A 13022-nucleotide genomic window follows, 5' to 3' on the forward strand; every position below is an offset into this window, starting at 1 on the left:
GAAACCCCCCTCCAAAAAAAAAAAAAAAAAAAAAAAAGAAAAGAAAAGAAAAGAAAAAAAAGTTGAGTGTCAATCTTACAGGAATTAAGCATGAATTATTTATGTAAGAAAAATGTATTATGTGTTTAAATTTATGTATAATGTGTTTAAATTTCAAAACCACAAAGGAATAGTTAAGCTCCGTGTTAAAAACCGTTTGTCCTAAAGTACAACTCAAGAAAAAACATTGATGTATAATGTACTTTCAAATGGAGTATAGAGTTAGCATTCAGGCAACTCCCCCATCCAATCAAGAACTATCTTACTGCCAGTGAGATATCAAGCCTGGAATTGCAGCCCCATCTTCAGGGCCTAGAGGTAACTATTATATTTGACAATATATCTTATAGTACTTGATTGCCCTATTTGTATATTTATTTAGAATAACTTAATTTTTTTTACTGTTTTTAAACCTATGTAAGTAGAATATAAACTTATACGCTTCAAGATTACATTTTAAGAGTATGCTCTTGGATAATTCCCCAGCTTCTTTCATTGCTCTGCACTACAATACCTCATCCTAAGAATATACTTCAATTTCCCCAATACATTCGAGTGCTGGTGTCAATTGTCATGTTTTAGAGATTTTGAAAAAAACAACAGACAAACGACTAGTGTTACAGAAAGGCTTGCATACATATCCTGTGTGTGGGGATAAAGAAGATCTCTCTCTCTAGCATCGCTGACCATTGTTCCAAATGGTTCTACCAGTCTGTCCTTCCTGCAGACCCAGAGCTGCTGTTATTTTGTGTCCTTACTGACACTTTGTAACGCAGCTTCAAAGTATCAGCCTTTGTCATTTTAGCTCTTCTTATGGGTAGTAGTTTATGCAATAGTGGTATGTTATTATGGTTTTAATACAATTTTAATTCTTACTACTAAGCATCTTTTCATGTTCAAAATCCATTTAGATTCCCTGATAGGAAATGGTGATTAAGTTATCTTGTCCATTACATCCCTGAATTAGTCTTTTCCTTATTCATGGAAGGCAATATGTAATATGTAATATGAAACTTTGCCAGCTGTTTAAATGGCTCCATTGTTTAATGTAGAAAAAAAATCAATTCAAAAAGTTCATGCTAGTTCTCGTTAAATGTACCTACTAATCTAATCCTTTGCTTATTTACTTATTTAATTATTTATTTCTTGCACCTTTGATCTTTCTTCCCAGTGAATGACAAAAGACTAAAATCATTGCTTTCAATGCAGATCTGCCAGTAAACAAGCTATTAATTGTAACTTAATGTCAGTTTTACATTCCCTTAATTCTGGAAAAGGAACTGCATGGTTATTGAGGCTGATGGTGGCTTTCTAATTACTCCGTTCCTTTCTGACTTTGTTTTCATTATTAAGAACACAGTAGCATTATTTTCTTAAAGAGCTGTCTTATCGAGAAATCAAAGACAATCTAACCATGAAACTTTTTTTTCCTTGGTGGTTACTTTAGTGCTAAATAGACCTATATGGGGAGAACAGACATCAGGGATTGTGGAGAGCTCTTGGGGTCCACTTCTAGGAATTTGTCAAGAATTTGACATTGGGCTAGGACAAGAAAGTAGGCTCAAGCTGAATACAGCCAAGGAATGTGTTCTTTGTGCCTTGATCGCCTTGCTAAGACCCCGAGTACAGTAATCTTGGAACCTTTGTTGATGCCTTCTTTGTTCCTTGACTACTGTCTTTGACCTAGAACTGACCCTATTCGCTGCATGTACCTAGAATGGTATAAAATCAGACTGGAAAGATAGACCAGCTTCTGCATTTGCTGGAGACATGCTATAACGTTGTCTAATTGCCCATTTTTCTTTAATTCTCCCTCCCTCGAGTCCCTGTTGACTGACTGAGCGGGCTTGGTCCAGCAGTCTTACCCAGTGCTGGACCTTGTATGTTACAATACTGACTTGGTAGGCAGGATTTTCTCATTGGTGCAGGAGTGACAGTGGCTAACTGATTTCCGATCGGATCTGAGACCTGCGCCACAGGAGAAAGTTTTGTACCTGAAACTGTAATCCTGGTGGGAACTTATAGGCCCTAAAGTAGAACTTGCTATTGTTATTTTTATTCATTTATCTTGTAGTCAAATCACCTTCTAAATATTTATATTTGTAACCACAGACCTGGACAGCTGTTGAACCAAGACTTCAGCACCCAGGTGACAAGGATCCAGCCCAACCAGCTTGTCACATGGTGAGTCGCTTTGAGAGCCATATCTGCAGTTGAACTTCATGTAGGTTTGGCTTTGGGAATTTCTCCCTTGATTACTGAGAAACAAAAACCCAAACAGGCCAGAACAGGTGTTTTGTTTTATTTTCTGGTTTGCTTTCGGCTACTGTTGGTTGGTTTGTTTGAATGTATATAGGTGTGTTTTCATTATATATTATTTTAAAAATGTTTGGTGGTGTCTGTTTTCAGGTCTTTTTTTTTCTAACGTTTTGTTTTAAATTTCACTTTCTGATTGTAGCTTTATTTATTTGTTTTAACACTCCAGATTTTATTCCCCTCCTAGTCCATCCTCCGACCCTCTGACTGTTCCACATCCCATACCTCCTTCCTTCCCCTGTATCCATGAGGATGTCCCCACCCCACCCCCTACTTGTAACTTTATATATGAATTGTTACCCACTGTGTTTTAATCCCTAACTCACAAAATTATGCCACGGCCTCCTCCTCCTACCCCTCCTCCTCGTCCTCCTCGTCCTCCCCCTCCTCCTCGTCCTCATCCTCCTCCTCGTCCTTCTTCATTTTTGCCAATAACAGACTTATGGACAAATAAATGAAAAATAAATCCCATTCTCAGTAGTTTAAAAAAAGAAACAGCAGAACAAAACACAAACAACAAAATAAAACACTATCTGGAAACAAACCTCACCAAGACTGTGAAAGGCCTCTCCAAGGAAGCTTCAACCCCCACTCCCCCTTGCTGCCCCCCACAGGGGCCCACACGCTTAAAATGATAGAAGTTATCAGATGATGGAGAGACCTTCCATGTTCTTGCATTGACAGAATTCATATTGTGGAAAGATTATATTGCCAAATACGAGCTCTCTCTGTCTCTGACTTCCCACCCCACCCCCACCCCCAAGGTCTCACTTTGTACCTAAGCCTGGAATTTTCTTATATAAACCAGGCTGCCCTTGAACTCACAGAAATCTCCTCCCTCTGCCTCCCGAGTGCTGGGATGAAAGGGCAGACAGTGTTCTTCAAAGAAGAAACACAAATGGCCAGGATAGAGTGGAGGGAGGGAGAGAGGAGAGATTTGAGATAGGGTAACCGGAATGAACTGTATATGTGACTAAAACTGTTAAAGAATACGTTCAATAAAAATTATAATAAAGAGAATTAAAAGTTGTAGAAATAGCAAAACACTTAGGCTTATCACTTACTATTATTAGATACTAAATTGGGAAAAATTAGGAGACTATTTGAATGCTAAATTACTGATTATGATAACAGTAATGATTTTTTTTAAAAAAAACCCTAGTTCTGATGCTATGGCCATTTTTCAGATGATAATAAAAATGAAAAAATATGCTGAATAATTTATAAAAACAGAACAAGTGTTTTAAGGGATACTAAAAAGAACCCTTATTGCTACAAAGTAGTATAAACTTGTGGCATATTCATACCTTGAAAATATGCATATCAGAAACATTGATATGCAATAATTATGTTTAGAAAAATAATGAGTACAAGTAAATGTTATTTTAATTTAACCTTATAAAGCTGGTTCATTCTAAGAGGCAGTTATTATGCTTGAATAACAACAGTGCATAGTCTATATAATTAATACTATATAATCTTATACAATAGAAATCTTTCTTTCTTTCTTTCTTTCTTTCTTTTTTTTTTTTTTGGAGGGGGGAGTTTCGAGACAGGGTTTCTCTGTGTAGCCTTGGCTGTCCTGGAACTCACTNTGTAGACCAGGCTGGCCTCGAACTCAGAAATCCGCCTGCCTCTGCCTCTGCCTCCCAAGTGCTGGGATTAAAGGCGTGTGCCACCATGCCCAGCCTTAGAAATCTTTTAAAAATAAATGCTATGATGAGAATGGATGTGAAACTTTCACAGATTTGTGATATGATTATTTTCTTAAAGTAAATTCCTATCTATATTAAGAAATGTTAAACATCCTTAGCCATCAGGGAAAGGGAAGTTTAAACCATTTTGAGGTTCAACACGAGCAAACAGATGACAAGAAGTGCTGGAGAGGGTGTGAGGGAAGAGGGGCTTCTGACCACTGCTGGGTGGACTATAACTCAGCCGTAATGGAAGTCAGCACAAAGCATCTTCAAAAAAAAAAAAAATACATAGAGCTATACGATCTATCTATACCACTCCTGGTACCCCAGAGACGGTGGCATTTATATTTATTGCCGCTCTATTCACAATGACAAGGAATTGAAATCAGTTGCCCAATAGGAAAACAGAATCGAAAAAGTGGTTTCTATCTGGAATTTTACTCAGCTGTGAAGGAAAACAGTTATGAAATTTGGAGAACAATGAATGAATTTGGAAAAATACTTCTTTCTATGTAGTACTAATGAATTAGTGGAAACTATTATTTTGAGTGTGGGATGACAGACTCACGTCATCTTTCCTATGTGGACCCTAATTTTCAGTGTTTGTATGCAGGTACGAAAGTGGGAATAGGCTACAGACTAGGTATGAGGACATGAGAGGGGAGCCAGAGTGTTGAGAAAGGCGGTGGCGACATGTGACATGAGAGCGGACGGACAGAAGGCTACTGCGGTAGGAGTGCACAAGGTGAGGGCGGAGAAGGAGAGGCCTGGGTCATAGGAACAACGAAAACAAATTTTGTTTGAAAAATCCCACAACTGAACTATTTGTGTAGTAATAAAAATTAAAAATACCAGGCCTCTTGTACTGGCTAGTTTTGTGTCAACTCGACACAGCTGGAGTTATCACAGAGAAAGGAGCTTCAGTTGGGGAAATGCCTCCATGAGATCCAGCTATAAGGCACTTTCTCAATTAGTGATCAAGAGGGGGAGGTCCCCTTGTGGGTGGTGTCATCTCTGGACTGGTAGTCTTGGTTCTATAAGAGAGCAGGCTGAGCAAGCCAGGGCAAGCAAGCCAGTAAAGAACATCCCCCCCACGGCCTCTGCATCAGCTCCTGCTTTCTGACCTGCTTGAGTTCCAGTCCTGCATCCTTTGGTGATCAAAAGCAGTATGGAAATGTAAGCCAAATAAACCCTTTCCTCCCCAACTTGCTTCTTGGTCATGACGTTTGTGCAGGAATAGAAACCCTGACTAAGACATCTCTTAAAAATGAAAGTTTAGAAAGGTAATTAGCAATGAAAAGTATGTGAATACTGTTTCCTGGTAAAGCAATTCATAATTCAATGCTATACAAAAGCGAAATGGTGGTTAAACAACAGCAACAGAATAATAACAAGAAATAGCCAGGCATCAGCTCGTGATCATTTCAACATGCCAGACGATGGCAGCACAGTACCACGAAACGATCTCAGCTCTCCATGTCCCTGTGATCAGTAAGGAGACTGGAGTGTGAGTCAGACCTGTTAATGACCCAAAGAAACATCTTTCTGGAAGGGACTGTTTAGCCTTGTAGGTTTAAAGGAACGTGTTTAGGAAGGCTTCAGCTGATGACAAAATAAGACCCCGCTGCCTTTGGATCAGCGAAAGTTTCTGATAGAACATTCCATGGTTTTGGAGCCAGATGAACGGTATTCCCCTCCCTACTCCCTTTAGATAATTACATGTTTATTGAACTCATTAAATTTTCTTCTTTCTGCCAGTTTCTCCTCTTAATATGCTCAGTACGAATTTTAAAGGCTTGCGGGCGCAGCTACGGTTTGAGAAAGACGAGCATCACCTCTGACGTCACAGCAGCGTCATCATCAATGTGAGGAAACCATCATCTCTGCTGTGCTTCCCAATCCTGGGTCCTCTTTGGTTGCTTCTGCTTTCTAAAGTAGAACCGCACTGGTGGCTCTTTGCGAAGTTCACAGTGTATTTTACAGAGTGTTAGGTAGCTATGAGGGGAACACTTTCTGTACTCCTCAGTCCCTTCGACATGTGACTTCAGTCCGCTAGCTTGAGTCCATGGCAGGGTCCATGTTTCTTTGGAATGATGATGATAAGACTGCATGTCTTCATGGTCTAAATGAAAATATTAGTCCAAAAGAGCATGCAAGAAGATAATAATAATAATGGAAAAAACATTATAAGTTTTCCTGGCCAATACTAATTTTTATATGTGTGTAAATTATATTACTCATTGATATATAAATGTGCAAAGAATCTCATCATTTCTTTTTCATGAATGAAATACAGATAAAATGGAAATGGAGAAATTCCAGTGGGATATTATCTTAATTCCTCTCAGATGACCGTTTGGGGATTCTGAGCATAAACAGGATGCAGTAGGCTAGTATTCATCCATGAGTGGACTTTTCCAAAACTATGGTACATCCCCCTTTTATATGGGTAGTTTGGTTGTGTCTTGGCATCAGATTTCTGATCCAAGCAGCCAATTCTAGGAGGTTAGTGGTATTAAGATTACAATTTTTTTAAATGATTTTTTTGGTTTATTTATTTATTTCATGTACGTGAGTACACTATCGCTATCTTTAGACACACCAGAAGAAGGCACTGGATCCCCATTACAGACGGTTGTCAGCCACCATGTGGTGGGTGGCTGGGAATTGAACTCAAGGACCTCTGGAAGAGCAATCAGTACTCTTAACTGCTGAGCCATCTCCCCAGTCCTTAAGATGCCATTGTAATAAAAAAGAAAAGTTATTGATCTTCTTGCTGGGAGTCTTTTGAGTGATCCTGTGTCTTTTAGAGTTGAAGTCACTTGATGTCCTGATCTAATACAGACAGGTTTGCACTATGTAGGCTGTACCTGTATCATATAGCCCGCATCAGTATCCCTAAAACTGTTGTATCACCTTTCTGCCATTTGTGTTGTGATAGTCACATGTAAAGGAAAGCAGAATTATGAGAACCATGTTAGGAAGAGAGAGAGATACGGGGAAATCATGATAAGAGATGGCTTGGATGTGTGCTATGGGTTTATCTCATTTATTTTATTTTGTTTTTGTTTGTTTGTTAGCTTTTGCCCCAAATCACTTGTTTTACACACATTCGGGATTAATAATTGATCCCTTTAAGGAAGGAATTATCCAGCCAGTGTCCTTGAGAAGGAGAATTCTAAACCCAGACGGTTGAAAGAGAACTGCCCAAGGAATTCACCAGATCACCCGCCCCACAATCTCAGCTTCTTTTTGCAGCAAGGATGTCTAGACAGAGCCTTCTCCTATCCTAATGGCCTAAAGGAGGTGGAGTCCATATATAGGTGACTCTTTTTCTTTCCAAATGAGGATACAGGGACCAAATTTCTAATGAATTTCAATTAAAGTGAAAATAATTTGGTAACTACTTCACAAAGACTTTCTGCAAACAACTGCACTCCTGGGTGCGTGACGGTTGTGACAGTTCTTGTTAGAGTTTGAATGTGCTTCCTTTTTTGTGTTTCCACCTCAGTTTAGACCCATCCTCCGTCCGTCTGTCCGTCTCTCTGTTCCTCTCTCCCTCCTTTCCTTCATAGCCAAGTGGCCACAATGGTTTCCCACTTCATCTCCCTGGTTCTTCTATTGGCCATTTCCCACAGCCATACCAGTTTTATGAGTTGTGATCAGGGATGTGTGTTTATAATAGGTAGGTGAATATCAGTCCTACTTATCTTGGTCTTCTGCGGTATTGTTTCTTCAGCTCCTGGAAGAAGTGGTTCTTATCGAGAATATGTGATGTCACCCTTAGGTGTCTCCTAATGATTGGTGGGGCAGATTCAGGATTATTTAAACACCCCAGGCATGACCGTCCTTCATCTGGACCATTGATAAGACTCTCTAAGATAGACAGAGAAAACTGTATTTCTACCCGCGAGAGACTCATCTATAAGCCAGGTCTTATCAAACGTGTATCCAGGAAACTAAATGTTTGTTGGCTAATTTCTTAAGAAGTCATTTCTTAGAAGGGAAAGAAAGTTATTCAGAACAGTAGCACAGGAAGTCTTCCTTTGTTTTTCAGCCACTCACAGATCTTAGTGACTTAGTGGCTAGTGCTCTATCCAGAAATCTTTAGATTGTCTGTTGGGAAATCTTAGCAAGCTGTGGCAAGAGACAGCCATGTTCTAAGAGCGTTAGGCAAGAATCTATTCTAATGTTTGTGACCTAAGATATGAGAAGATAATTATTGTGTACTGTCAACTATACATCGGCAGGTGGTTTAAAAAATGAATTAATAAAATGAGACCAAACTGCCTTAAAATGAAATCAGAGCTATTTCACTTGCTTATCTTCCCTTTGCCTAACATCGCAAGGAAGGGATTTTGCCTGTTTATTCTACACTTTTCCACCTAAGTATTTTAGGTCACACTAAATTGGGGGCAAGAACAATAGCAGATTTATATCTTCATTATTTGTCCTATTTGGTAGTGGAAATAATTTGGGACATCCTTTTTTTTTTTTTCTATTCACTTCACATCCTGATCACTGCCCTCCTCCCAGCCCCCCTCCCACAGTCCTTTCCTTCAATCCCTTCTTCTCCCTGAGAAGGTGGAGCCCCCCCATCCCCCCACCCTGGCACATCAAGTCTCTGCAGGGCTCCACACATCCTTTCCCACTGAGGCCTGGTAAGGCAGCCCAGTTAGGAGAATGAATTTCACAGATAAGCAACAGCTTTAGGGACAGCCTCACTCCAATTATTCAGGGCTCACATGAAGACCAAGCTGCACATCTGCTACATATGTGCGGGAAGGCCTAGCTCCAGACCGTGTATGCTCTTTAGTTGGTGGTTCAATCTCAGAGGGCCCCCAAGGGTCCAGGTTAGTTAACTCTGTTGATCTACCTGTGGAATTCCTATCCTGTTCGGGGCCCTCAACTTTCCCCCTTCCTTTTAAAAAAGGCAATTAGAATGGTAAAACTTAAAATTGAATTGTAATAATTTCCAACACCAATATGCCTGTATTAAAACAAAACAAAACAAAAAACAAAAACAACAAAACCCACGGGCTGGAGAAATGGCTCAGCGTTTAAGAACACTGACTGCTGCCGGGCGTGGTGGCGCACGCCTTTAATTCCAGCACTCGGGAGGCAGAGGTAGGCGGATTTCTGAGTTCGAGGCCAGTCTGGTCTACAGAGTGAGTTCCAGGACAGCCAGGGCTATACAGAGAAACCCTGCCTCGAAAAACAAAACAAACAAAAAAAAAGAACACTGACTGCTCTTCCAGAGATCCTGAGTTCAATTCCCAGCAACCACCTGGTGGCTCACAACCATCTGTAATGGGACCCGGTGCCCTCTTCTGGTGTGTGTAATGACAGCGACAGTGTACTCATATAAATAAAACAAATAAATCTTAAACAACAACAACAACACACACAATTCAGTTATTATATTTATAAGCTATGTGCCTAGATTGGGCAGATCTAGCACTAACTTATTCCCCAGTTCCTGCTACTTGCAGTTTCTCCTAGTCACATGGTTCTGCTCCATCTTCCTTTCCTTTCCTCTTCCATCCTCTCTCCTCCCGTCTAACACTATTCGTGTATATCATACCTCATAGTTTACATCACTGTTACAATTATGTTCATTGTATCTGAAAGAAACTCCTCCAAAAGAGGGGGGTTGTTAATGTAGCAGCTTGTGTTCTCATGCTAATTATGCTACTCAAAAACCTGTTTGCCTGTTCCGTACATAGGACTAAAGGAAGTCTGCCCCCAGTTGGCTTTGACTGGTCAATAAACTTATCAGCAGCCAATGGCTGGGCAGGGAGACAGAGGCGGGACTTTTAAGATTCCCTGGAGCAGGAAGAGAGGATTCTGCCATAGTGAGGGCATAGGAGGCAGACCGTGCAGGAAAGGTGCTGCAGGGTGAGCCAGCCAACATGTAGGTGCAGGGAGAAAGTAAACCCAGGAGGGCTGCCCCGCAGGGTCCAGGGCAGCAAAGATTAACTATAGATTTAGTTAATACTAACTTGGGAATATCGGAGGTGTGAGTGTGTGTTAGTCACAGGGAGTTAGCTCAACCATTGAACTGCTTAAGGTATTTAAAATATGAGGCTGTGTATGTGTGTCTTAATTTTGGGAATTCAGAACATTGGCGTGATAGTGAGAAGCGTGTGCACACCCACTGGGAAGTATAGAGTGGATTGACTATCTACAGCTACACTGGAGGGCATGCAAAGAGACTATTTTAGCTGGTGTCTTCAGATAGTCACCACAGAACAAAAAGCGTCACCAGTCCCAAATAGTAGCTCTTTTCAAAGACCTACATATGTGCACACAACCATACCTGAGGACAACTTCCCAAATTATGTCAGTTAATTATGTTTTCAGTAGAAGACTTATTAAATCTGGCTGTAGCAAATATTGACTGTCAGGAGCCATGCAGGAGAGGTTAAGGCTAGCCAGTGACTTTCCTGGAGATAGCCCACTGTTTTTGCATGGCCTATGATAGGTAAGCTCTGAGAGGCAAGGTCCCAAGAGACTTCATCTTAGGATGGCTTCTTGCAGCTGATATGCCTTTTCCTATCACTGTTACATAGCCTAATGATTCCTGAGCATCAGCCCACCCTATTGGGCAGATTTCAGGCAAATCAACAAAAAGGATGAACTTTCATGAATTAATGCTGTTTAGATGAAATTATTATTATTATTATTATTATTATTATTATTATTATTTTGGTTTTTCGATAGAGGGTTTCTCAGTGTAGCCCTGGCTATCATAGAACTCACTCTGTAGACCAGGCTGGCCTCAAACTCAGAAATCCACCTGCTTCTGCCTCCTAAGTGTTGGGATTAAAGGCATGTGCCACCACTGCCCAGCTTGAATGAATGATTTTAAAGAATTCCTGATTTGATTAAAATAATTTTAGGAAGAAACTTTTAAGAGATAGTTTTTGTTGTTTTGTAGAAATATATAATAAATTTAGAATCAAGAATAGAATATGCCCACTCCTCGTAGAAATTAAGCTTTTCATAGTTACACTAAAAAGAGAAATAGGCTTGTGATCAAGGAAAAACATTCACTCAGACCCAAGGATGAAGACACAGGTGTGCACTATGATAAAGCAAGGCCATATGAAAACTGTTGCTTTGAACTTATAATGAGCTTATAGAATGAAACACTGCTTTGAACTTTATATCAACTCCTTTTGTAACTCCCCCTTTGTGTAACATTTTATCTATGGGGTAATTTTCTAGAGAAATTTTGTCTAAGAAGGTATAAAAACAAAAAAGGCAGAGAGAAGAAATAAAGTGTGACATTTGGGCTCAGCACCATCCATGGAATGTCTATATGTTTATGTCTGTTGGTCTATATATATGTGTGTGTGTGTGTGTAGGTATATCTGTATGTATGTAAGTATGCATGAACACTTGTGAAATGAGACAAGTGGTTGGGCCTGACCAGTGTGTGTGTGTGTGTGTGTGTGTGTGTGTGTGTGTGCAAGTTGCCTGTGTAAAAGATTTTAATTCTATTCCTTTTTTTTTCTCTCTGCTTCATGAAGAGTTCATAAGTTCTAACCTTCTCACCTGGCCAGTGAGAGGTCCTTGAGCTAGGCAGGAAAGAAACCAGAGCTTATTAGAGCACAGATAATAAGAGACCAGCACTTATTAAAGATTACAAGGCCAGGGGTCATCAGTCTTTAGCCTTCGTCCAGCGCTGTGTCTCACCCAGTTCCATTGCCCCAAAGGCTGGGGCAGGTCCCCGACAATTCTCATCAGCAGTCACCTTGCCCCCTTTCCCCTCCCAACTCCATATTTTTCTGCTTTAGAAAGTAGCTGGTGAGGTGGCTTGGTGGTTAAGAGCACTGGCTGCTTTTCCAGAGAAGCCCGGGTTCAATGCCCTTCACCCACATGGCAGCTCACAACTGTCTCGAGTTCCAGATGGTCCGATGACTAATGTCGTCTTCTGATTTCCATGGGCACCAGGCATGTGCACAGTATACAGACAAACACCCTTGACCATTGCTAGCAAATGCTACCAGGAAGAGAGCTAGAAGAGCAATGTCGTCTCTAAAGCTCTGTTGTTTCTAAGCCAGTTTGGGCTTGCGACTTTCATGTCCCAGAACCCAGCTTTTATCGCGTGTAGTAAACTGTCTAGACTTTAAAGAGAGGGACAGTTGGTAACCCTCACAGACATCTCTCAGATTGTGCTTCAGCTATCTGAAGCGCCAGCCATCCGAAAACCCTGGATGCACAGATTACAGGCGGGGACCAATCCTCTGAACGTGGCTCCCAGGACACCTGTGGATACAGTTGCCACCGAGTAAGCCAATAAGTCATGGATCCAAAAGATGCCCTTCCAGAAACGTACTTTGGCTCAGTTGGTATTTTTCATGGATTAAAATGGTTCAGAAAGAATTACTACATCAAAAAGAATGAGTTTCTAAGATGTTATGTTGTCTCTTGCTGTGTGCTCTTGTTCCAGATTTAGTGATAGCCTGTCACTTCATTCTAACTGGTCTGTGCACATAAATAATGCTTGCAGGATGAAGCACATGGCTCTGCCTCAGTGGGCAGGGGCAGAGCAATAGCAATTACACTTTGACCTCCTCCATTTTCTTGGTAACATCTGTGTAGACAATTTCCCACCTTTGATCATCCAGCAATCAGGTTCATGCAAGCAGATAATTTGAGGTCTTTGGAGTGGATAAGTAACATGTTACTTCTAAAATATTGTCCCGAGTGTGACTTTAAAAATCAAAATATCAAGTGCCTGGCTTTCTGAGTTGGAAATAGATTCCTGGGTTGAACTGGGTTTCAGAAAGAGGTTGGTGTGGATGAATAGGGGCACTTGGTGCCAGAAGAACTCACAATTCACATTTGTCCATCTTATAGCTGATTTACAATGATCATTTAATCCATCAATTTAAAATATTTTCATTTGGGTTGGTGAGATGGCTCAGTGGGTAAGAGCACCCGACTGCTCTTCTGAAGGTC

The sequence above is a fragment of the Mus pahari genome, chromosome 19 (assembly GCF_900095145.1).
Source record: "Mus pahari chromosome 19, PAHARI_EIJ_v1.1, whole genome shotgun sequence".
NCBI classification, from domain to species: Eukaryota; Metazoa; Chordata; class Mammalia; order Rodentia; family Muridae; genus Mus; species Mus pahari.